The following is a 23,050-nucleotide window of genomic DNA, read 5'->3' on the forward strand; positions in this document are numbered from 1 at the left end:
ATTCAAAAGATTGAAGTTTCGTCAACATAATGTGATATATGGAAGCCCCATACGAGCTAAAATAAGCATGTGATGCTCATTGTAAAATATGTTTTCATGCAGTTTTGAAATCCAATATGGCGGCTACCGTGTGGATGTACAGGTTCTGATCAGTGACGACGACCATCTTTCCCAGCCTTCCCAGCACTCATTTGAACAATGTTAGCGTATATATGTAACGTTTATTGATCTTACTCAAGATTGCAGTTGTAATCAGCACAATAAAACAAAATTTTGTTGCCTATATTACTGAAAGTATGAAACTTTTTATTCCCGGGGTCATGGTTTGAACTGAATTCATTTTTACCTTGTACGTAATCGGTGGGTTTTATCCTTACTGCCATCACAACTGAAACTCCACAGTGCTTATTTGATTGTTATTATACTCATTTTGGTCTCTATTCACTCCACATTGCACTTTAAACAAGTTGCTGTTCCTGGTTCTTAAGCGCGCGCGGCACAAACACAGTTATGAACAGCAGACGACGAAACTGCAAAGTTTTATTCCCTAAATTGTTTACTTTACTCGTTATTTAGTTCAACTTTACTTTATTTAAAAAATTTAATTTAATTCATGTATATTATCCCATTTTTGTAACCAAATTACCCCGAAAAATTACAGATATTTCTAAAGTAGATACAATCCAATGTTTCTAACGTTTTCGTACATCTGGCTGCCGAAAACCATAGAGGAACGACTACGGATAAGTGGATTATATATTTTTTCTTTGCTTTTTTGTTTTTGCTAGCACTTTTCATTGATTTCAGTCTATTTTAGTATTTTGAATTTCTTTAATAACCGAATGCCAGAAATAAATGTAACCTTTAATGTTTGCATGCAAAGAATGGCAAAATCATCGTTGCCACATTAGTGGAGGCTTCACACATACGCCGATTCATTATTATAAACTGTTTCCATGAATTCTAGTCATAGTAATGCAATAATGATAATATTGCTTTAATATTTATGTATATATACTTCTAATACATAGCCTAATTTCACCAATTTCAACGTTTTGTGTGTAGTATTATACCCAGTTTGAAGGGTCAACACATACCGAATGGCAACAGAGAGAGAGAGAGAAAAAGGAAGGCGAAGGAACGAAGAAGGAAAGGGGTGGCGGTGGAAGGTGGGGGGGAGAGGGTAGGTGGAGCTTTTTACGCGTGTTCGTAACCATTTCTGCATAATGGAGTTTTTCTCTCTTGGTATAAGGACAAGTGTCGTTATTCTTTACGATTAGTGATTCACGATACCCTTATAAATTATGGCACTGGGTGTAATGCACTATAGCAAAATCTCGTTCTGATAAGTGTTCGTTACAGAAATAGGTATTGCCCAAAAACATGCTTGCACTGTCGCTGAAACCCATAGTAGGTATGCTGCTTAGTTGTCAATCAAGTTTTTTGTAATCAAGTACGTATTTTTTACAAGCTAGCTATTGAATAAATTTGTATTTTTCTCAATCAAAACATATGCCCCTCAATGTTAACTTTCCTCTTTTAACGACTTTCTGGTCATTGCAAATTCGGCCCCATAATTTCTTATGGTGCGAAAACAGAGGCCCGGGGACCGAAAACGATTGCGTCACACTACGGCGATAATCCGGCAGTAAAACTTCTTCATATATCCAAAAAGTAAATAATAAAGATATATATGCGGATTATGATTATAACAATTACATGAAGAGCTGATAATATGCATGAATAACTGGTAAACTTCTGCAAGAAAGTTGAGTAAAGCAATTATTTATAATAAGTATGAAAGTCAAGGTGTCGTGATGTCATAATACAGGACTTAAAAGAACTTTCTAATTCCAATAAATAATTACTTAAATTTGAGTCAGAATTGATTTACTTTTTCAATAACGAATATTTTCAAATTAATCATCATAAATATGTAAAATATTGATGTTTTACTATTTATTTAAAAAATGATCGAAGTGCACGCTTCGTCGTTGTCTTCTACTAAAACAGTTGTTTACTAAACTCTTACACATCGATTGTTGTGATGAAAGTGCCCCAGCGTCTGTGGGAACATGTGGTATGCGGATTTATCACAGGAAATGGTTAGTTTATTGACACAAGCAACTCCGTAAACATCGAGATGGCATCAAGCTTCTAAATATTTCGAGTTGTAAGTAAAAATGTTAAACGCGTTTTGGTGAGATTTGGACTGCCTTGTACTGCCATTTCACTACCCTCTGTTTAAATCTTAAAATTTGGCCTTAATTTCTAATTTTGGAGAAAATACTTACTTCGAAAGGAGAGTAGAGGTCTTTAGCTCCGTTTCTCACCAACAAGAAGTCGCGACTGATGCCCATCTCCGATGTCAGGACTTGTTATAATGTACTTTTTTTGGGGTTGTTCATGTTGATCGTACATGGTCCACTCCTGTACCATGCAGTTTTTTACCCTACAATGGTTTTCAAAGAGAACAGTACAGAACAGCGTAAAAAGACGAGAGAGAGGGGGATGCTTTAAGAGGACTCCTCATCAGAAGATTACTCATCAGAAGTCAAGACTTACAATAAGTGAATCAATATATTTATCAATCAAGATATCTTTTGCTGCATCTTCCACTTGCAATTGCTTGGCATGTCTTACGGCATTTTCCCAATTTTCAGGTGTCACAGTATCCAGAGCTTCTTTAGTAAGTTCCGATAGGTTTGCCATCTTAAATTAGTTTAGTTTCGCAATGAAACTTTTCACTTGGCCCCAATTAATTTCATTTCCATTTTCTGCTGCAATTTTATCTACGACATAAGTATTTTTTATTTTAATGGAGTACTCCTTTACCATCTCTAAAAGTTGACCCTTCAACATTTTCTCTGTTGGTTTCGCACCTTTAGAGATGAGCCATTCTATGATGACTCCCTTTTTGCTTGACATCGTTGATAGTCTTATCTACTTTCCTTGAATGATAAGGAGCATTATCCATCACAATAATTGAAGTTGGCAGTATGTTTGGGAGCAACTGGCAACGAAACCATTCTTCAAACACTTCGTGATTCATTTGACGGTGATAATCACAGTCATTCTTTGCAGTGAATGTGAGCTCAGCATTTGGAATGAAGCCTTCTGCAGAGCCTGAATGCAGAATTATAAGTGGGCCATCTTTTCCTGACGGCACTTTAATTCCAGAAGCATTCTCGGATTTATAATTTTTCCAGCATTTTCCTACAGTGTAATTTTGATTAACCCAAGTCTCATCCAGATAAATTACATTTCGTCTGTTCTCCCTGACGTTTGCATTTTTTCTAGGAATCTTGTTTGCAAGCACTGCATGTCATTTCGTTCCATCAAAAATTTCCTACCATCAAGTTTTGCGTACTGGAAACTAATTTCTTTCACAATTTTTCTTAAAGATTCTCTACCCACTTTGAATCCTGTTCTTTCCCTCATTTCAGACAATCTTTATTAATGGTTGGAATTTCTTTCCTCTCATAAAATTGGAGAATTATCCGACGAAGCAAACATTTGTCAAAGTCATCCAAACCAGTCACAGGTTTCGATCTTTTCCTCTTCTTTAAATCGAAAACTGGGTTACCAGATAATTCTTGCGACTCTCATGCTTCTTTACTTATTTGTTCAACTGTAGCCTACTAACTTTTGTTGCCTCAGATGTACGAAGTTGCATTTGCAACATTAGTAATTGGTCCTCTGTTCTGTTTCTCCATTGTGAAGCATCTTAAAACATTATGAATAATTTGCCTTGCTTGTCCTTGAATGACACTCCTTGAGGAACTCTGACCATCCATGGTGACTACAAAAGGCTGTACGTATTGTCCTATAATGACAACTACAGCTCATAATATACCCGTGCCTGGCCCGAGACACGAGGTCAGAGAATACCAAGCCACATTTCTTCACTTTATAATGTTAATATTAATGACTGGTTTAATACAATTGTCATCGGGACCTGTGTACAAAAATTACGATTTAATCATTTTTGGAGCAAATTTATCAATTTCAGTTACTAAACTGCTCCCTTTACCTCATTAAAATTTATTAGATTGATGTTTGGCAACGCTAGACCAATTTCAATCCTAACAACGGTATTTGGATTTTTTTCATCTTATCCCCCGAATATTCTTTTTTCAAATTCAGTTGACTGTTGTCTTGGAACATTCTACACAAGGAAAAAAAATTAACATCAAAGATGAAAAATAAAACTGTTTCATATTCAAATTTCTCAATTTATAGAAAAGTTCAGATAACAGACATCTTTTAAGCATTTAATCACACACAAACACACGTGTTTGAGCGCCAACTATATTTACATCCGTTAATCCTTACCTTCACCATAAAGGACCCCAGCTTATAAGATTTGACCATTCTTAAGAGTTTAACGAAGGGTATATTGTTCTTGACTGACAGATACAGATTTCGATACTAGACCTGAGAATCGAGATTGTAGATGTGGCATCGTGTTTGCCACGTTTCTCAAATGTGATATTGAAAAACATAAGAATGTTGATTATTAACAACTGTATACATAAAAACCATGTTTAGCAAATATTTCAGAGTAATTCCCTTCAGTTTTGGCATATAATAACGACCTATATTCCATAAAATTTTCTTAGAAAACCCTCACCACAGATTGGTACTACTATATGTAATAGGTTTTCGCTGATAAAATCTTTCCAAAGCATCAGATATGGATCATATTTTGGATATAACTATTTGAAGCCACGGCCTAATTGGCAAAAATATGCACTGATGTCTACTGTTGATAATTAAGGCACTTATCGGAGTAAATCACATTAATTTTAAGGGAAACTTAGCTAAATTTAGTAAGCACCCAGAGGGAGGCTAGTGAAACTTCATTACTGAAGGCCCTCCCACTCATTTATGCTGTAGTATGACGTACTTTACTAGACACCCTGCCCATATACTTTAGGAATGAAGACTCAGATGTGGGTAGTAGTAGTAGTAATAGTTGTAGTATATGGGATTCTTGTTTTGTTTCACACACACAAACAGCTACCCTACTCCTCTCTTCTCTCTCTCTCTCTCTCTCTCTCTCTCTCCTCTCTCTCTCTTCCTCTCCCTCCTCGTCTCTCTCTCTCTCAGTCTCTCTCTTATCAGTCTGGTCTCTCTCTCTCTCTTACAGTTCTTTGGAGCAATTCACGTTTCCTTTAACATGAAATATGCACCAAGTCTTACACACACACTGTGAAAACCAAAAGTTCCGGTTCACGTGTACCTGCTTAGTCCTGCTAAATAAATGTAACATAACGCAAATGTTCTAACCTTAACTTCCTTAGTGCGTGATCAGTCCAATAATAAATCCGAAGTATTTAGTATATCACACAACTCCCCATTTACTATTCTGCACTTGAAACTGACACTAATGTTGTTGAGTGGTTATCATGATCCTATGTATTCCAGGTTTTATCTATGTTTATTTTTTTATGAATTTGAAGTTACTGCAAAAACACGCAAAACCAAAGCAGTCTAGCCGCCACGAGGACAATTTGCTAGGCTTGCCACAGATGAAACAGCAGTCACGTATAACCTGGCTATGCCCTGTCGTCGGTGACGCGGCGAATTTTACTATTCTGCAAGGTTACCAGGTATTTTGGGCCAAAATATCTTACCAAACACCTCTAAACTATCGTATTTTCATTTCAATATGATTGTGTATCACCAGTTCCAAAAGTTTTGCATAACTGATCAAGAAAACGTAAATTGAAATTGGGTTATAATGGCTATGTATTCCTATAGTCAACGTAAAATTGTACAATGAAAATAGTATTGCAATATGTATATTTACCAAATTCCTTTGCTATAATGTTTTCATATTTATAAAGTACAGTATACCAAATTCTTATTCATTACCTGTGGTATCACCAATGGAAACCGTAATATTATCGTAATTCTCAACAATTCTCAACAAGAGGGTCAAATATTGTTTCCACGATCATTGTCACACTATACTGGGAACATGGCTATTAAGCCTGATGTCATACTTGACGTCAAAAGTAGCCTCCCTCTGGGTGCTTACTAAATTTAGATAAGTTTCCCTTGAAATTTCTGTGATTTACTCCGATAAGTGCCTTAATTATCAACATTAGACATCAGTGCATATTTTTGCCAATTAGGCCGTGGCTTCAAATAGTTATTTCCAAAATATGAGCCATATCCGATGCTTTGGTAAGATTTTATTGACAAAAACCAATTAGACAAGGCCCTGAAATGCACTGTAGATCACATGGGTAATTTGCAGTTGACATTTGAATGGCAAAATGAAAATATTTGTGGTATTTATGAAAGTACAGGGGTACACCATAACCTAACCAAGTTTTAGTCTTGCAATAGGTAGTCAGACTGAAAAAGTATGCGGAGTGTTTTTTTCATTAATTCAAATTGGTTAAAGTAAGTACATATTGCCTTGTTAATGGAAAGCAGAGCTTAAGGCTTCTTGGACTCTCTATTTTATTCCTAGTGTTTTGTTGGATGGGTGTTAAGAATCCAGTGGTTCATGTAAAACTTTTGATAAAGCTTTAGAAGAACTCTGCGTGGCTTATATTAAACTCAGAAATTGAGTTTTTGTATACTTTTGGTGTTAATGATAGATGTGGTGGTGTTCATTGGTGGTCTATTATCAACCACCCTTCTCTGTCGGGGACCCTTTGGGAACTGGGGTTTTTGTGTGGGAGAGAGAGCTGACATGTTATAGTTATAATGGCCACCCTGGAATGGTTCTGTGCATACGCAAGGCATATTGGAGCCATTGGCAGATCATGTTAGTTGGGGGTGGAGGCTGGTCCCCTGGTGAAGGAAACTCCACCTTTTACCAAAAGTTCCCTAATGATGCTGCATGTGCGATGGCATTCCAGGATGGCCAGCATACAATAACATATCGGTTTTGAGGTTAATTACAGTTTGCTGCCAAAAAATAACAATTCTTGAAAGGCAACCATAGTACTATAGAAAAACTCAATTTCCAAGGTAATAAGCCTTGCGGAGTCATACTGTAGGTCTACCAAGTTTTTAATTAATACCCCATTTCTAGGCACATTAACACAGTTGGTTCTTTGTGATACTTGTTGATTGGATGCTTAGATTGTGCAAAAAACTGTTGTTGGAGGTAGACTATGGTGAACATAGCATATAAATTACCTTTTATTGACTTCATAGCCGATCAGTTAGGCCTTTTTCTCATAGACTGGAAAAATGTCTTTTCCCAATTGCTTGCATTAAAATTTTTTTCTTATTTCGTTTGTGTTGCAATTCTTGCATTATATTTTTCCCTATCCCTTGCATGGCAGTTATGGGTACCCTAAGGGAGAAAAAGGTAATGTTGAAGAAGGAAATCAGGAAACTGATTTGAATCGACTGGAATAGTAAAATCCATATATTACAGTAGTGTAAAACTTGAGTGGTTCATTATTAGAAGATGAAACCTATTTCTATAGAACAAGCCCACAGGGGCCATTGACTTGAAAATTCAAGCTTCCAAAGATTATGTTGTTTATTAGGAAGAAATAAGAACTGGTAAAGATTAGGAAGAAGTAAGAACTGGTAAAGAGAAGTACAGAAAGAAGACCCCACTTTATGAAAACCGAATAAAAATAAACAAATAGATGAACATTAAAATGCAAGGAGAATATAGTATTATGGTAGTAATATATTGCAATTTTGTTTGAACTTCTGAAGTTCCAATTGCATGACTTCCTCTGGGAGTCTGTTCCACAGCCAATTATGTGAGGAATAAATGACCTCTGGAACAGAGAAGTTGTAATAAACCCAACCTGTAATAGAGCACTATAAATTGATAAAAGCTTGCACCCTAACCTAACCCAATCTAGCTTAACATAGGGTGCTGGTTCTTTACCTGACCAGGGATCATTGTGAACTAGAGGAATGCATTCTAATTTAGCCTGATCTAGAACAGGAGGTCTTGACTAGTAAAGGGCCTACCTTGCCCATCCCCCTCTTCTCCCCCCTAAAATATTTTGGATAGCGTAAACCTTGTTTAAAATTTGGGATTTAGAGTAGTTGAACTGCATTTGGGTTTGGGAACAGCTTATAAAGCTCAATTAACCCTTAAACGCCGAAGCAGTAAAAAAAAAAATGTCTCCCGTGTGCCGGAGGTGTTTCAGAGTGAGCGCGGAAGCGGAAAAAATTTTTATTGCAATACATCCCCTGAACACCTGAATTAGCCCTAATCCCAATTAGCCCGAACAACTCTCAATTACCCATCCCACCAGTGGGAAATTTGTTTTTAACAGTCAGCGTTGCCGACGCTGCAGGTAAAAACTTCCTTGAGTTACCATCCCAGACGGTTGGCAACGCTGGTACAGGTGTGTGTCATTACTCTTATCTTCCTCAATTGCTTTTTGTTCGCGCCGCGGGAAGGTTGTTGACCTTCTGCAGCGCGAGTTTGATCCTTGCCCGACTCTCTCGGATGGTTACGATTATTGACGAAGAACTCAAGAATTACGGGACTTGGTTTTTGTTTGGATTGGATTGATATACAGATATTATGGATAAGACTTCGCTTCTACCTTCCACCTCAGCACCGGCAGTTTCGACTCCGTCTTTGATCTCTCCGACGTCGGCAGAAGCCACTGCACATCGCTCCTGCTCTTCCTGCAAGAGACGTATGAGTACTCTGAGACACGATAGACACTCTATATGCCAGGTATGTAGGAAAATTAAATGCGATGTGGAAACGCGGTGTGAAGAATGTTCAAGCTGGACAGTTGAAGAGATGGAAGACTACATCCGACATCGCAAGTCGTTAGCCAGTAAAGGAAGTAAACGCAAATTAGATTCAGCGTCATCTGTAGGATCGCAAGCTCCTATACAACAACCGAAGGAGTTAGCTAGTGATGAGGTAGTAAAACAGATAGAGGATAGGATAGCAAATAGCATGACAAAATTAATTAAGAGTCTTTTCTAACAATTTGCTGATGAAAATGCTAGTAGTGTTAGGATGTCTAATCATAATTCTCTTTCAGCTCCCCTGCCTGTTCCAGAACCAGCCCTAACGGGTGCTGAGGGTAATGAAGAACCACAAGCCTCCAAGTGGGCAGGTTCTGTCGGCCCCCTCGGCGCGGAGCAGGCAGTGAAGGACCCCCCCTTACAACCCCCTAGTAGTTTCGATAAAATTAATTTGGAAAATTTTAGCCAGGATCAGGGAATAGGGGTGACTAAGACGATAGGGTCCGAGTTAGGTATTGAGGACAAGCTTGCGAGCGTGCAGAGTCGTTCTCCTGGACGGACATCAAGTCTGAGTTCGTTGGCATCCAGCCTTAAGGCAGACGTTTCTCCGTCTTCTCTTCTGTTTAGGTCCGGTTCGAGGACACGAGTAAAGTTTACGGTTCCGAAAGTGCGGGATCCTGTTCCTTTAGCTGTCAACTATCCTTCCTATGTCTCAGAAGATCCTATTTCTTCTTCCCCTATATCTGTCTTCCCTACCCCTTCTTCTAGTAATGCGGATCAAGGAGCCCCCCCTTCGGGTGTTCTAAGAAGTTCCCGTAGTAGTCGGATCGACTTGGCAGAGAGAAACGCAGATCTTTTGGGCCTCTCTAAAGGCTATAGGCTTTTGATTAAAGGTTGCATTATAAATGGTATTATGAACATTAGAGATTACGTGACACAAGAATGTCCAGAATTTTTGGAGGACATGCTGTAAGACTTTCAAGGAGGGTCAGAATCAGTATTATATGTCCCTTAAGAGAGAGTCTCATGCCGCCTCCGGGTCGTCCGCAGTTCCTCCTCCTGCTCCCACAACCTCTGCCTTGCCACTTTTAGCTTCCTCTATGACTCCTTCTTCTTCTTCTTCTTCTTCTTCTTCTCTTGCTTTTCCTGCGGCTCGCGCACCTTCCACCTTTCCTACATCTTCTTTCCAAAGCCTTCCTTCGTCTCAGGTAAAATTACAAGTTCCAGCTTTTCCGTCGTCTTCGTCTTTCTCTCTTACGCCCTCAGTACAGTCGGCTTCGGTAAGGGGTATCTCCGGTCAGGGAGGAACACAGACTTGCGTAACAGGAGTTCTGGGTCCTAATCAGTGGCTAATACAGGATTCTTCGCTCCCGCACTAGTCGGTAGCTCAGAAGGCAGCGGATATATCTCAGGCGTTTGAGGTAACACAAAGTTCTGACATACGCGTTTCTGCTTCGCCTAGTCGAGAGGCATCACGATTGAGCGATGTACAGCTGTCGGCTTCGACGTTTACTGCTGCGGACCCTTCTGGAGTAATCTCTTCCCCTTTCATTCTTCCCTCCTCTTCCTCGATCCAGGCACATTCGGTTCCGCTCTCTTTTCCTTCGGCAAGATATAACACAGTAGGTTCGGTCCCGGACAGGTTTCTTCTGCACCGAAACAGGGGGATTTCTCCCCAGGACTTTTCTTCCCTTCCACCTCTTTCATGGGTTACTATTGCTCCAGAGGCGGAAGGACAGCAACCAGGTTTAAGTGATAATCTAGGAGACTTTTCATCGTTGGATGGACCGCACTCTGGCCCTCCTCCGCCTTCTTTGGCCCCAAACCGTTCGGCGGCCGCGGAAGAGGAATCGATTCCCGAACTTCGGGATATTCCGCTGGACTTGGGCTGTCCTCTGGCTAATAGCAATGATTATAGGCGTATGCTGGATTATGTGACTGCGCTTTACCCGCAAGCGAGAGCTCCGGAGGATCAACATGTTTCGAATCAGTCATTATTTGAGACATTCTATGCTACCAAACCAACTCCAGCACCTTTTTCGTGCGGTTTAGTCTGGTTTGACCGCGTCAAACAAGCGATGCAAGAGGCAGACGGTAGGTTGGCTGCGGCAGTAGCTGCCAATAGACAGGATATTTCGCTTCTCTCACCGCGTAAGGCGATTTATGCAGTCCGGGGGAACCCTTCGGCAGGGGCCAGGTTACCGCTCAACGAATCGGTTGAGGCGATTCTGTGTAGGTCTCCGGCAGCGTCTAGACTCGTAGGAATTTCGCTAAGAGAAGCGGGAGTGTTAGAGGACGTCTTGCGTAACCAGACGGAGGCCCTCTCTCACACACTCTGGATATTATCAAGCCTGATGGGGTTTCTAAAAAATGACGGTTACGTTCCCTCAGATCCGGGACTGTTCGACAACTTGATAACGTCAGTCTCGATGGGCTTAGCGCATCAGGCGAATGTGCTAGCTTCCTCTACGACGTTCGTAGGGAAGAAGAGGAGAAACTTCTATCTGAGCCACCTTCACCCTCATTATCCGGACGTACACAAGAGAGTCTTACTTAGAGCTCCCATAGCGTTAGCAGATTCTCTTTTTAAGGAGGGAGACGTATCCAATATGACTAACTTCGTGGCTTCCAATTCGGCAGTCGAATCGCAACAGGCCATGATTCGAGTAGCAGCACAGGGCTCCCGGTCACCTAGAGGAGCACGTAGGGCTTCCCCTATGAGAAGACAGACTTCTAAGTCTCCCTCTAGATCACCTAAGAAGGTGCGCTTTGCGAACAGGGCGGGTTCAGGCCCTTCCTCATCATCCGCTAAACCTTCGTCGGCTCGGAATTTTACGAAGTAGGAGACATGTCCCTCGTCTGCACAGGTAGGAGGCTGTCTAGCCCCTTTCTACCAGGTATGGAAGGAGTGGGGAGCAGAGGATTGGGTGGTGGAAGTTCTGAGGGCGGGGTATCGGATCCCCTTTCACTCCCTTCCTCCTCTGTCACCCTCTCCCGTATACCTTCCGAGTTATTCCCAGAATTCCATCAAAGGAATAGCTCTAACAAAGGAGATTCAGGAACTCTCGGAGAAGGGGGCACTAGAAACAGCCCCCCCATCTCCGGGGTTTTACAGCAGGATCTTCGTTGCATCGAAAGCTGGGGGCAAGTGGAGGCCGATAATAGATCTTTCGAACCTCAACAAATGGATAGTAACTGCGGGGTTTCACATGGAGACCGCGCAGTCTGTATTACGGTCAGTCAGAGGGGGGGATTGGATGGTGTCGGTGGACCTAAAGGACGCGTATCTCCAAATTCCGGTTCATCCGGAATCTCGGAGATATCTCAGGTTCGTATCTTCCGTCGGCACCTTCCAGTTCAAAGTTCTCCCCTTCGGGCTGACTACAGCGCCGCAGGTATTTACGAGGGTCATGTCTCCGGTATCGGCAATTATGCATCGTCGGGGTTACAGAATTCTAAGATACCTAGACGACTGGCTGATTCTAGCCTCCTCCCTGGAGGAGATATTAAAGGCGAGGGACTTCCTTCTGAACGTATGCGGGATGTTAGGAATTCGGCTGAATTTTGCAAAGAGTTCTCTAGTACCAACACAATCTATGACTTATTTAGGGATGAGGATTCTCTCTCTTCCTTTCAAGGCTTTCCCATCACCAGAGAGAATACAGTCAATACTAAACCAAGTGAACCTGTTTTTGTCAAAAAGGGAACAAATAGCGTCATCATGGAGAAGTCTATTAGGGAGAATGTCGTCTCTATCCTTTCTGATTCCAGGGTCTCGTCTCCGGATGCGTTCGCTACAGGGACGTCTCAGGAATCTCTGGGACTTCCGAAACGAGAACGCAGTTATAAGCTGGAGCGATTCTTGCCTCTCGGATCTTCTGTGGTGGTCAGAAGAAAAGCACCTGACACGCGGAAAGTCCCTAGTCTCGCTCATTCCAGACTTTCACCTATATACAGATGCCTCAAATCAAGGTTGGGGAGCAACCTTGGAGGGAACTCAGGCGTCAGGTCTTTGGAGGGAACGGGAAAGAGAGGAATCAATCAATTTTCGGGAACTCAAAGCGATAGAAGAAGCGCTCAAATATTTCTCGAAACTAGTACAAAACAGAGTGATAGCATTGTTTTGCGACAACGTAACAGCGATCTCGTATCTCAAGAATTCTGGAGGAACGAGATCAACAGAACTAAATCTAGTAGCCCAAAGAATCCTGAGATGGTGCGAAGACCAAAGAGTGTCTCTCCTTCCCCAGTTTGTATCGGGAAGCCTCAATGTTCTGGCCGACTCTCTAAGTCGCGCACGTCAGGTACTGGGAGGAGAATGGACATTAACACAGGATGTAGTACTTCAGGTACTCAGGAAGTGGCCGGCGACGGTAGATCTATTCGCGACGAAACTAAACCATCGTCTGCCGATATATTTCTCCCCGGTAGTGGATCCGATGTCAATAGGAACAGATGCAATGCTACAAAGCTGGGATCACATGCAGGCTTATGTGTTCCCACCCTTCGGTCTCATCCATCGAGTTATCAGGAACTGAGGAGAGCGACAAGGTGAGTTTGACACTGATAGCTCCTTTCTGGACACAACGCCCATGGTTCCCGGAACTGTTGGAGCTCATCATAGATATTCCCATGCTCCTTCCTATTCGGAAGGATCTACTCAAACAACCACACTTCCACCACTACCATCAGAACCCTCGCATGCTAAACCTAGCTGCTTGGAGACTGTCGAGCGAGCAGCAAGAAAAACCGGACTATCTAAAGAAGTGGCTAAGCAGCTTTCTTTTAACTTAAGGAAATCAACACGGAAACTGTACCAAGTCAGATGGACTATTTACAGGGGATGGTGTCGGAAAGAGGGTCATTCTATTTCTAGACCTTCAATTCCTAAAATAGCAGACTTCCTTTTATTTCTTAGGAAAGTCAAGATACTTTCACACTCGGCGATAGCAGGCTACCGCTCGATGCTCAGTAATACTTTTAAATTTCACCTTCCAGAGATCTCAACGAGTAGGTGTATTCATGATCTAATACGATCCTTTAAGATTGAAAGACCAGGATTACCGAATCGAGCACCACCATGGGATTTGTCGGTAGTGCTTCGTTTTCTAAGTTCCCCAGAGTTCGAACCAATCGAGAATCTGACATTAAGACAGTTAACAAAGAAAGTTCTCTTCCTTACTGCATTAGCAACAGTGAAGAGAGTGAGTGAGCTGCAGGCAGTATCTAGGCTCGTTTCGTACAAAGGAGACAATATTTTCTTGTCTTTTCTGCCGGAATTCGTGGCGAAGACAGAGTCGGAGGCGAACACACTGCCAAGGTCGTTCAGGGTATTGGCCTTGAGAGATTTCGTCAATGGAGACCCGGAAGAGATGCGATTATGCCCGGTGCGAGCGCTAAGAGTATATTTATCCCGGGTAGAGAAACTTCGCCCTCGCCCGCGGACACTTTTCATATCTCCTCGGAATCCTTCACGGCCGATCTCGAAAAATGCGATTAGCTTCTTCCTAAGAGAGGTAATATCACAGGCTCATGCGGGTTCGCATTCGGTAAATACAAATCCAATACTACCGCGAGCGCATAGTATTAGGGGGAGGGCTACATCATCTTCCTTTCTCAGAAACTACTCGGTGTCTTCAATTCTAGAGGCGGCTTCTTGGAAGTCTGTTTCAGTATTTACATCGTTCTATTTAAGAGACGTTCAGTTTACTTCATCGGAAGGCTACTCGTTAAGCCCGTTCGTAGCGGCGAACACTATTATTTAGGTTAAGTTGGGGAAAGTATAGGTTAAGTCGGTGAAGGTAGAATAAAATTAGGTTTAAGGTCTTTCTGACATTTAGATAGGAAACCGCTTTGGTCTCCAGAGGTCTGGACAAAGTGTTACTAGAATAGGTTAAACGTAGTTAGATACGTTAGTAGTCAGTCTTCTTACGAGAGTCCGAGGGGGTGCTCTCGTAGGCTAGACCATAGTGTCGGCCGCTACTTGCACCTCCATACATGAGAGGCTATGAATAGCCACATGGGAGGATCGTCATATTCCTACACATCCCAGAGCTTTGGAGGATCCAGCTGGGAAGAAGTAGACGACATAGACAGTACTGACTCTACAGACGATCGAAGTACTCTCTGCACTGAAAGGAATAACAGATCAAGTGAGTTTAAGTTGTATAAGGGTACTAGATAGATTAGTGAATGAGTTACCATCTATACGGTAGTAAGAGGCGGGCAAGAGGATTGATCCCTCCCCCTCTAAGTGTTGTTAATCGGGCTAATTCAGGTGTTCAGGGGATGTATTGCAATATGAAGTTTTCATAATAAAACTAATATTGTAATACTCACCTGAACACCTGAATGATTCCCACCCTCCTTCCCCACATCAATCTGAACCAGATAAGCAATTGAGGAAGATAAGAGTAATGACACACACCTGTACCAGCGTTGCCAACCGTCTGGGATGGTAACTCAAGGAAGTTTTTACCTGCAGCGTTGGCAACGCTGACTGTTAAAAACAAATTTCCCACTGGTGGGATGGGTAATTGAGAGTTGTTCGGGCTAATTGGGATTAGGGCTAGTTCAGGTGAGTATTACAATATTAGTTTTATTATGAAAACTTCATTTTTCAAAAAATCACAGGCGCTTAGTTTTCAAGATTAAGAGTTCATTTTTTGCTCCTTTTTTTGTCATTGGCTGAAGTTTAGTATGCAACCATCAGAAATGAAAAAAATTATCATTATCATATATAAATAATGCGATATATGATCGCGCAAAAACAAAATATCATATATAATTGTATTCAAAGCGCGCTGTGCGCAAAACGGTTAAAGGTAACAAGTTACTTTTTTTTCGTTGTAATGTACACTAAATTGCTATCATTTTGGTATATAACACATTGTAAAACGATAAAAGCAACACAGAGAAAATATTATCACAAAATAATGCATGAATTCGTAACGCGCAGACGTAAACAAATATTTTTTTCAAAAATTCACCATAAATCTAAATATTGTCCTAGAGACTTCCAATTTCTTTCAAAATGAAGACAAATGATTGAATATTACTATACTGTAAGAGTATTAGCTTACAAATGCAGTTTTTGACCATATCTGACGAGTTAAAGTTGACCGAATGTTGAATTTTTTATATAATTTTTTATATGCAATTATTTCGGAAATAAGAAAAGCTACATCCTTCAAATATTTTTCGTTTTATTCTACATGAAATTGCGCACATTTTCATATATAAAACTCTATGAAATGCCTAATATGAAACGGAGCAAATATTCTGAGAATGGTACGTACGCATTTCGGAGGTTTGTGGCGGAGAATCAGCGCGTGGAGGGAAGGAAAGTTTTTTTTTTTTTAATTCACCATAAATCTAAATATTGTGCTAGAGACTTTGAATTTGTTTCAAGATGAAAGATAAATGACTGAATATTACTAGACTGTAAGAGTTTTAGCTTACAATTGCGTTTTTCGACCATTTCGGTAGAGTCAAAGTTGACCGAACGTGGGTTTTTTTCTATTTATCGTGATTTATATGCAAATATTTTAAAAATGAGAAAAGCTACAACCTTCAATTATTTGTTGCTGTATTCTACATGAAATTGCGCACATTTTCATATAAACTTTATGTAACGGCTAATTTAAAATGGTGCAAACATTACCACAATCGCACGTATGATTTTTTCGGAAGAGTTACCGCGCGGACGTAAAGAAAATGTTATTTCATACAATCAACTTACCTGTCAGATATATACATAGCTAAGACTCCGTCGTCCCCGACAGAAATTCAAATTTCGCGGCACACGCTGCAGGTAGGTCAGGTGATCTACCGTCCTGCCCTGGGTGGCAGGATTAGGAACCATTCCCGTTTTCTATCATATTTTCTCTGTCGCTTGGAATGTAAACAACGTTTGCAGTTCCTCCTGACCTGATTTTTGGATTTCATCGCCATCGATCTTCTGGGCTATCTTTTGCAGGGAAGTACTGGGTCTTTGGTTCGGCATACGCATATTAATTTGTTTTAATAACTTTGGCTTCAAAAATTTCGAAGAATTGTTTACGTGTAACTACCGAACTTTTCGGTAGACACTCACATAGTTTGCAAGAAGGGAAATTTTAATATTTATTCATTAATAACGTGTAGTAAATGTTAGAATTGATTGAGGAAGTTTAAGCTAACTTCCTTCTTGAGGAAGTCAGAAAAATAGAATTAGTTACGCTTCCTTTAGAAGTTTTTATAGCTCTCGTACTAACGAGCAGTTAGAGCATTAACAATACTAGTAGTGTTGTATCCTTATCTCCTTCTTACTTCACAGAATCTTCAAATTCATATTGCAATTTGAAGACAAAGGAATGTAGCTCAAAATACGAGCTATTGAAAGGTAAGAAGTGATTTTAGTGTTCCCCTTTGCAGTGGAGGGTGCGTCTGATCGGCTCTGTCTCGCTCCCAGGCCTAGACCTCTTCCAAGCTCCCATGCCCAGAGGAGAAGGAAAGTCGAAAGCCTTACGGAGGTTATAGAGAATCCCCACCGGTCAGGCGTCCCCTCGGCAGGTTCTGTAGCACGTCCCAGACTGCCAAGTTCGCCATTGGAAAGGCGTCCTAATTAGTAGAGGGTGTGTCCGATTGGCTCTGTCTCGCTCTCAGGCCTAGACCTCTTCCAAGCTCACAAACCCAGAGGAGAAGGAATGTCGAAAGCCGTAAGGAGGTTTCAGACAATCACCTCCGGTCGGGCGTCCCCTCGGCAGGATCTGTAGTAGCGTCCCAGACTGCCAAGGATAACCGTTGGAAAGGTATCCTATAATAGTGATTTCGTTATCCGATTCATCATCGAAAAGGAGGAAGTTCTGACGAATTTTCGAGACCTTCTAAAGTTCTTAGAAATCTCTAAGTAACTGGATTATATCCCGGAAAGTATTACGGAAGTCTATCCTCCTTCCCCTAGATCGGATACGGAGAAGTAAGAAGTAGCTAAGAAGATCCTGGGAAAGTTACTACAGCAGATATCTTCGTTGGTTGGAGTACTAAGGAGGGTCCTTCTCGGAAAGAGGACCTCTTCCTTCTGGAATCCCGTCCGCTAGAAGTCTCTGAGAACTCGGACGAGGCACCTATCAAGAGTCTTGGTGGATAAGGAGAAAGAAGATTCATCGACGAAGATATTTTCTTGAAGATGCAAGATATCTTTCTCGCAACAGACTCCTCAGGACCGCTTCAGAAAAAGTGTCCTGCGAGAGTTTCTCTCTTCTGCTTCTCATTCACCTAATCGAGGGTGGAAAGACTCGGATCTTTCCAGGCCCCTGAAAAGGCTTTGGTAGAACCTTCTTTGAACTCTAGGCAGAGCGCTTCACTGATGAAGCTCCCTCCTCGATCAGGAAGGCGAAGTTGTGTCGATGTCCCCCTATATGGACGTAGAGGATCGTGCTCCTACGAGGTCTCCCTCCCCTCCCATTGAAGAGGACGCGGGAGAAGCTTCTAAGAGTATCCTTCTGGCTGTTCAAGAGAAGCTAGCCTCCTTGGTAGGAGTTATGGCTAGACATCCTCCTCATAAGAAGGACGTTTCTCTTCCGATCAAGAAGTCTCGTCCTCTCTCTCCTGCCAAAAAATGAGGTGTCTTTCAGACATGAAGCTTCGTCTTCTAAACAAGTAGAAGAAGATTTTCGGTCTAGATCGAGAGCGAGAGAGGCATATACCAGACGCGAAGCGCAAGTCAAGACGCCAGCTAAACGTGAGGCGTCTTCCAGGCGCGAGGCGTCATACAGAGGCGTGGAATCAGCCGGACGCGAGACTCTAGCCAGGACTCATTCCGGACGTGAAGCGTCATCGAAGCACGAGGCGCCAGCCAGGACGCCAGTTGAGTGCGAGATGTCTTCCAGGCGCGAGGCCTCTTCCAGATGTGAGGAGTCAGCCAAGCGCGAAGCGTCAGCCAGACGTCAGGCGCCAGGATCTCAAACTTTTTGTGTTTGGAAATAGATTTCACAAAGACTCTCCTATTTTGAGATTTGTCACAAGATCAGTTGTTTTCCTGACAGGGACACAAGATGTCGCACAGGCGACCGTAGCCCGTGTCAGGATGGACTGAGACTGTGGGAAGTTTTCTAACTAGAACAATCTTTTCATGACACGGAATTAGTTTTCGCCTAAGCGATTTCATCTCTGTCATGAGGGTTTGTTTCCGAGAAATAGTCCTTCTCTTTGTGAAGAGAGGCTCTGTCCTTAAGTGACTCCCTCTCTTCTACCAACATTTGGAACAAGAGATGGAAGACATAATAGACTAGGAAGTCAATGAGGGTGCAGGTCTTTCAGATTACAAGACCTTAGCAACCCGTTTCATTACAGCTTTATGTCCATGTAATAGGAAACTGGAATGATTCTCTTCGATCCTTGCTTCTTGTTAGGATCTCCTTTGTCTAACACTAAATTGTATTACAAAGATAGAATTTTTTCCATTCTCCCTCGGCCTCGGAGGAAAGAAAGAATGTAAAAGAAAATCATCCTTTAGACTACGGTATGGTCAAGTCATATGCACACACCGAAGTAGACTACAGTTTCTTAACATCCTTACATAGTTTTCCTAGATTAATGATGTTTACCTAAAATGTGCAGCTTTATAAAGGATTCTTATACGGCAGAGCACGATATGAGATAATTATCTCATGCTTTATAGAAACGCATGAAGACAGCATAATCTTTTAGAATCGAATTTTGCTCAGGAGAAGATGGATGAGTTCGATGGGAAACATCCTTTTCGTGTCAGAAGGATGTCCCTGGATGGACTATAATACGTTTTAATAGCTCCATCCCGGCGCAAGCCAGAAGCGTAAGATTCACCTAACAGGATCTTTTCTCGATTTAGCGAATTATTAACCTATAAGTCCATCAGTCTCTATCTTATCTCTAGGAGCATCGAGAATTTCTCTTTTTACTCGACTGTTCCCGTTTACAAATAGAAGCTATTGAGAACAAGAACACGGAACGAAACGATATCAAGAGGTTCGTGGTATCAGTTTCCACTTCCAAGACAACCTTCTCGATCAACGATAACTGTTAAACATCAGTATAACATTTATTGGAAGAGTTGTGAAGTCTGAGAGAACCTTCTTTATAGATCTCTTCGCGAGGTGTAATAAGGACTTTCTTCCTACAAACTGCTGCCTTATTCTCGAACAAAAGGTAACAATATGCCATCTTTACTGTTAATGGGGAATAAACTTTAGTTTTTTTTCCCCTAGTTATATTTATTCTTAACAGATATTAAGATAAATGGGCGTCAAAGGAAGAAGATGAATGCCTCATTTTGGCCGTAGAGAGGTTGGATTCACAGAGGTCACGTTATTCCCTCAGCATGGGTCGGAAGGGTTTTTCTAAGAGATTAGAGATTTTATCGGAATCTATTATAAATAATGGACCTGAAAAACCTATCCAATCTGAGTCTGTCTGCGTGCAGACTGACCAGAAGTAAACATGAATGAGAAGATTTTCAAGAGAAGCTTGATAATTCCTTCAAACAGGCTAAAGACAGAGTGGCTGAAGATCGTGCTAGGTGGAAGGGGGAAACTGTCCTCTTCCGATACCTCTGTGAACCACATAGTGGTTTTCTTCCCTTTCAGGGGGAAGTATCACCTTTGTATTTTCTGCTTTCAATGAGTACAGTAAAATGATATACTCTGTCTCGACAAAGAGTATTAGAGATAGCAGAGAATTAAGATCTTCGGGATCTTATACAATACCTCTATACGATAAAGGTAGGAGATCTTATACTTAGAATGGGATCCTATTTTGGGCCTCAGATTCCGTGTTCTGACAAGATGGAACTGCTCCTCATAAAAATTTCTTGGAAAATTTTAGGAGAGAATTCTTGGTTTTCTCTTGGCCCTAAACTGCCAAGAAAATATTAGTTTTTGAGCATTGGAATCTCGCATTTTATTCAGTGGAGACTTGGCAATGATTTTTTTTTTTTTTTTTTATCAGCATATGTCTGTTAAAAGAAATTTAACCCTCTATTCCTGACTCAACGATTTCGGAGAGAAGTTTCGTTGTCCAGACAGGGTACTTATGTTTTCTTCTACGAAAGAAGAAATGGTTTAAAACATTTTTGAAAAAATTTTCTACAGAGTCTTTTGAATATGAGGAGGACTCGAAATAGATCCCAGAAGACATTCAGAGAGATACATTGGAGTTAGAAATCAGGGGTCCGCCCAATTTCAGCTCGGAGTTACCTTCGGCTTCCAGGCTCCTTCCCTTCCTTAGAGCAAGGATAGGGAAGATTCGGCAACGAGAAACCTCATCATCATTTCAGAAGAGATCTCGTTAGCAAAGGAAGTAATCACGAAGGATCCTCATCGGATAAAGACTCTTATCTCTCGCACTGTTAGATTCCTGTTGTCTACTAGATGTAGCTGGATACAATCACCTCCCATTGTCGGAGAGGCCGAAAGCTCAGAGTGGAAGAATTTCTTCCGTTCTTCTCCTGATGAACCATGGTGGTTCTTCAGGACTTTGAGACAATGTAACGCAAGCCAGACGCCAAGTGCCGTAATGTCATTGTCTGATGAAGAGACAGAGCGGGCCTCCAACCTGGCGCATATGCGCTAGAGGCGAACAAATCGGACAGATAAGAATGTCCGATGTGTACATCGCCAGGCAACCTCGAGGCTCTACCAGGCTAGAAACACAAGCAAGTGGGAAGGATCCAGCCAGGCTCTAGATGCTAAAACAGAGCCAACCTGGAACCAGGAGCGAGGAGTCAGCCAGACATCAGGCAAACTCGAAACGCCAACAGGTGCAAGGCACCAGCCAGGCACGAGGAGCCAACCAGGCGTGAGGTGCCAGCTAGGTGCGAAGCTCAAGCCAGGCGCGAGGTGCCAGCGAGGCGTGAGGCGCCAGCCAGACGCGAGGCGTCATCCAGGCGCGAATCTCCAGCTAAGGCTCGAGGCGTCAACCAGCTGCGAGGCGCCAGTCAAGCGAAAGGTACCAGACAAGCGCTAGGCTCCAACCAAGAGCGAAGCACCAGCCAGGGGCGAGGTTCCTGCCAGGCTTCAGGCTTCAGACGGGAGAGATCCATTTCAAGAAAGCCCTGGTCTTCTTTGAAACATGGAGATCTCCTAAGCACTTCATAAGTGACTTGATTCCTTCAAACAGCCTAGAATTAAAAGTGCAGGAAGTGCGCGCTTTTGCAAATTCTTGTTCTTTACATAACAATATGTCATATAAGACATATTAGCTGTGTTGTACGGTAGAGGCAACTCTGTGTTGACTTCTCATTACACAAAGGATGTCAAGTTAACCTACGAGAGATCCTTCTCTTTTGGTTTATACGTTTCTGCGGATACGTTACTGGGATAAGGAGCCGACACTGATCCTTAACTTTGAGTTAAAGTTATTTAACTTAGTGAAATTATTGGGGTTTTTGAAAGGAGTGTGGGGATAACTCTTTTCAATTTGAGCGCGAACCCTCGTGTTAGGATCAGGTGATCGGGATCGGTGTTGCGCTCCTTAGTTATGCCAATAGGCATAGGTGTATTGTCATATAAGTAGATTAGCACCCATTGACAAGTACCTTTTAGGCTCTGCCGAGTAAGTGGATAAGACCCCATCGGCAGACCCACAAAAACTCTTGGCCACAGATCACATATCTCGCTAAAGTTTCTACCACCTATCAGATAGGAACCAAGGTTTATTTATACCTACAACATATGTTGTTTACCTGTCTATTCCATGTTAGCTGTCTCTTATCCTCCACCAAAGGGTGTCAATCAGCTATGTATATATCTGACAGGTAAGTTGATTGTATGAAAATGATATTGTTATGATACAATAAAGTTTCATACATACTTACCTGGCAGATATATAAGATTTATGGCCCACCCAGCCTCCCCGCAAGAGACAGGTGGAAGAGAGAAAATATGATAGAAAACAGGAATGGTTCCTAATCCTGCCACCCAGGGCAGGACGGTAGATCACCTGACCTACCTGCAGCGTGTGCCGCAAAATTTGAATTTCTGTCGGGGACGACGGAGTCTTAGCTATGTATATATCTGCCAGGTAAGTATGTATGAAACTTTATTGTATCATAACAATATCATTTTTTTCATAAATTCACCATAAATCGAAATATTGGGCTAGAGACTTCCAATTTGTTGCAGAATGAAGGTAAATGCTTGAATATTACTAGAATATAAGCGTTTTAGCTTACAATTGCGTTTTTCGACCATTTCGGTAGAGTCAAAGTTGACCGAAGGTTGAAAATTTGTCACTTAAAATTTTTTATATGAAAATATTTCAAAATTGACAAAAGCTACAACCATGGGTTGTTTTTAGTTGTATTGTGCATGAAATTTCG

At 41.7% G+C, this 23,050-nt stretch overlaps 1 protein-coding gene across 5 annotated transcripts in view; it reads left to right on the forward strand.

Moving 5' to 3' along the window:
- The window catches only part of LOC135217947 (retinol dehydrogenase 11-like), a 297,263-nt gene that overhangs the window by 88,475 nt on the left and 185,738 nt on the right, over window positions 1–23,050 (forward strand). The gene's annotated exons all lie outside the window — the stretch shown is intronic.

This window comes from Macrobrachium nipponense, chromosome 19, assembly GCF_015104395.2.
Source record: "Macrobrachium nipponense isolate FS-2020 chromosome 19, ASM1510439v2, whole genome shotgun sequence".
NCBI classification, from domain to species: Eukaryota; Metazoa; Arthropoda; class Malacostraca; order Decapoda; family Palaemonidae; genus Macrobrachium; species Macrobrachium nipponense.